The sequence below is a fragment of the Arachis duranensis genome, chromosome 6 (genome assembly GCF_000817695.3).
Source record: "Arachis duranensis cultivar V14167 chromosome 6, aradu.V14167.gnm2.J7QH, whole genome shotgun sequence".
In the NCBI taxonomy this organism is placed as follows: domain Eukaryota; kingdom Viridiplantae; phylum Streptophyta; class Magnoliopsida; order Fabales; family Fabaceae; genus Arachis; species Arachis duranensis.
This window is the reverse complement of record NC_029777.3, coordinates 102,578,447-102,582,503: the sequence shown is the minus strand read 5'-3', so window position 1 is coordinate 102,582,503 and position 4,057 is coordinate 102,578,447. Positions and strand designations below refer to the sequence as shown.

Sequence of the window (4,057 nt, the reverse complement as noted above, 5' to 3'; positions counted from 1 at the left end):
TTTTAATAAGTGCAGATAATAAAAAGTATATTATTTATATTTAATTATGATTTTAAAAGTCGAATCAAACTGAACAATTCAATTGAGTTAATTGAAAATTGATTATCTAGTTGATTCAATTCAAACTAAAAACACTATAAAAATATAAATTATTATCCTCAATACCTCTTTTAACTGACGATCTAGCCGTCGATAAAAATATGTGGCTCAGAGTCCTATTGCATTGGTAAAATTCAACTCTTTTTTATGATGGTCCAATATTGATAATAAAATTAAAAATCATTAGTTTTATAACTCATATTTAAAAATCATTAATTAAAAATCACGCGTGGATATTGTTGCTGATCTCTCAACTTTTATTCCATGAGTATTGACACAGCACACCTGAATTGTAATATAGTTTTGCTTACAACGAAACTAAAATTTGTTAATCAAATTTAATTATTTTATGTATAATATCAAATTAATTTTATAATCCAATGATTATTAGAAATAAATTCTAACTGTTGGAAATAACTCTAATATTTTTTAAACTGCTTTATATTTATGATTTTTTTTAAAAGTAAAAGTAATGAAATGTTGTTACTATATTTTCATTTCATATTTTTATTTTGAAAAAAATAATTTTAAAATAGAAAATATTGTAAATAAGTAAAAGTGAGAATGCAAACCAAAGGTGCTTAAGCTTCCACTTTTTTTTCCTAATCATAAAAGCGAAAAGTGCATTTATTTTGAGGTAATTGTATAAGGAATTTTAATAAAAAAAATTCGTTATTAAAAATAATGGATTTTAAATTCCCTCGAAAGAGATGGAATTTCAATTTTCTCTTTTAAAAGCACATTATTCTTCACCTTCCGATCTTCAAACAAGGATTATTCTCGTCTCTCCTTCTTCTACTATTTTTTTTTATAGCTCTATTTGTTTTGTGACGTTCAGTTTATGAAATATGAGCTTGTTAGATTTGATCGATTTTAACCAATATTAAATTTTAAAATATTTTTATTTTATATATAAATAAAATTTTAACTATCTCAGCGAATTGTATTATTTGCTTAAAATAAGATCTTTTGTAAATGGATTTAATTTAATTACTTTTCTGAAAAAAAAACATTTTAAAATATAACTAACATAATTAGTTTGTTCAGACAAATTATTTTACGATTGAAAGGAACTTAATTATAGAATTTATCTATTATATTGAAAATACATTTAATTTTTAAAACATTCTATCCAAACATATTATTAGATGAAATTTTACCTTTTTATCATGATGTAAACTACAATATTAGATTTGGGTTTTTGACTTGGGCTTGGATTTTAATTTGTAGACAACGAATCCTAAAAAAATTTAGATTAATTACACAAAATTGTTATTTTTTTGCTAATTTTAGCGTTTTTAGTTTCTGCCTGAATTTTTCATATTTTTGTGGCATTTTAGTTTACTATGGAGGTTTAAACCGAAGTCCAAAAATTTGTCTAATGCGATAAAAAATTATTTATTTAATACAACAAAAATGACGGTTAAAATTGTCTTTGTAAATGATAAAAAATGTCATTTTTATCCAATAAAAATGGTAGTTTGTAACTGCCATTTTAAACAACATAAAATACCATTTTAACCAACTAAAAATACCGTTTTAACCAACTAAAATACTGTTCTGTCAGAATAAAAATGGCAGTTTGTAAACGCCATTTTAACCAATCAAAACCGCCATTTTAACTCTGGAAATAACGACGGTTTAAACTGTCATTTTAACTAACAAAAAATTACCATTTTATTTAAAAATAATGACGATTTGAACCGCCGTTTTAATCTAGAAAATTGTGGCGACTGAAAACTGCCATAATAACTAGAATGGTGCCTAAAATTATGTCATTTTCTAAAGCCATTCTTAGTAATAATGGCAATTCAAACCGCCATAAATACCCAAAAAAACTGCCATTTTAACCAATTTTTTTTGGTAGTATTTGTAGACAACAAATCCTAAAATAATGCAAGTAAGTTGATGGGATCGAGACTATAAATACTGTTAGTTATCACATTTCTCTATACTCTAGAATGTGATTAATTCTTAAAACATTCTATCCAAATACATCTTAAAATGAAATTTTACTATTCTATCACAAATATTTTTTAAATTAAGATTTATTTTGTTCGGCTAATATACTATGTAAACTGCAATAATTGGACTTGGGCTTTTGGGCTTGGGTTTTGTAGACAAAAAAACCCTAAAATAACGCAAACGAATTGATAAAATTGAGACTATAAATACTATAGTTATCACAATTCTCTATATTTCAGAAGGTGATCGTATTTGAATTTTTTTATTGTCTGAGTGTTAATCGTCACTTCAACACAATAGATATATGATCAGATATACGATCTAACGTAGCTAGAATCAAGTTCATTTTAATCAATTCAGAAGAGCGAAATCAGGTATATGATCTAATCTCTATTTAATTTGATTTATAATTCATATACAATTTGATTATATCTTGCTCAAACAACATAATTTTTTGATATATAGCAATCTTTTTATTTGTCTATAATGGAAGGTTAATGAGAACTTCAATTATTGTAATTGATATAATTATTGCTCATACTTAAAGATAGAAGATTTTATTTGTTCTCTCTAAGTTGTGGTTAAATTTGTTTTATATATGATTGGTTAAATTATGAAAGGAAAAGCAAGTTGGTTTTTGGGATTTTAGGAACACGTTATCTTTAAACCATGTCTTCTTTTGCAAAAATAAAAAACCTGCATAAATTGAATAAAAAATTAAAAACCTTAAGATCTCTTTGGTTTCTCTATTGATTTACAGTTTTCATTTTATATTTGTTTCCAAAATTTTGTGATGAAAAAAAAATTAAACAAAGCATGAAAAAGATAAATTTTGGTTTTCTTATTTTATTTTATGTTTTTATTTTTTTTCACAAAATTTTGAAAAATAAAATAGCAAAAACAAGATAAAAAAATCTAAAATCAAGTCCTTGATTTTGAAGTAGAAGATTATTTTGTAATCAAACCCTCGGTTGACCAGCCGAGCTCACCCATCCTGGTGCACCCTAATCTGATGATCAACTGTTTAGACTTAATAACTCCAATTTTGATTGCTTTGATTTTCATATATCTAGCATCTTAGCTTGATTGATTGAAATCCAGCATTAAACCATTATTCAATGAAGATAACATAGGTATAGGGTGTTAGGGACCAAGACCTATAGTTTGGCTTTTTTTTTTCTGTGGTCTTAGTTTGTTTTTTGTTAAATGGGCATTTTATTTGACCATGTCAATAATATTGTCTCTAATGGTAAAGACCAACACAAAATAATAAAACTTCACAATATCAAAAACATCAAACAATGTATTTTATTGAATGGAACCATTTAAATAAACACATCTAAAATATTTTTTTAAAATATTTTTTAATAATTAAAATTTAATTAAATTATATTATTTTTGTTAAATATTATTTTTCAGTTAAATTAATTTATTTGGTCTAATTTTAATAAAAATAATACGATTTAATTAATTATATGTATTAAATTTTAATTATTAAAAAAATATTTAAAAAAATATTTTAAACATCTTTATTTAACTGATTCCTTTTATTAAAACCAAAAGTCCAAAACGAATAATTATATTTTACAATGAGAACATATTAAATAGGAGAAAGAAGTCAAGGCGGTTATTAATGTTCCTACATAATATTTTAGGGAAGTGATTCTTCTATTCTTAAAATTGATGATGTCACTGTTTTTATATATATTTTGAAATCGCTCTTTATATTCATTATTTTATTTTTTTATAATTTTTTTATTGAGAATAATTTAAGAATAACATACAATAAAAAATAACCTTATGAATTAGGAATGGCAAAAAATTTATATTAAATTTTTTAATTTTTAACAAATTTTTATTATTCTAAAAGTTTCAAGCTATCAAATAAATTAATTTTTCTATTAATTTAGTTTATCTATAATTATTAGAACCATCTGATATAATAACGCGAATTCAAAAAATTTTAACAGCAGAATAAAATATATATGACATA

At 23.4% G+C, this 4,057-nt stretch overlaps 1 protein-coding gene across 1 annotated transcript in view; it reads left to right on the top strand.

Annotated features, from left to right (window-relative positions):
• The first annotated feature begins 2,309 nt into the window (after nt 1–2,309).
• LOC107495217 (protein EMBRYONIC FLOWER 1-like) overlaps nt 2,310–4,057 on the top strand; it is a 15,500-nt gene continuing 13,752 nt past the window's right edge. The window contains exon 1 of the mRNA XM_052262802.1: nt 2,310–2,438. The gene's annotated coding sequence lies outside the window, so the exon portion shown is untranslated. The remainder of the gene's footprint in view (nt 2,439–4,057) is intronic.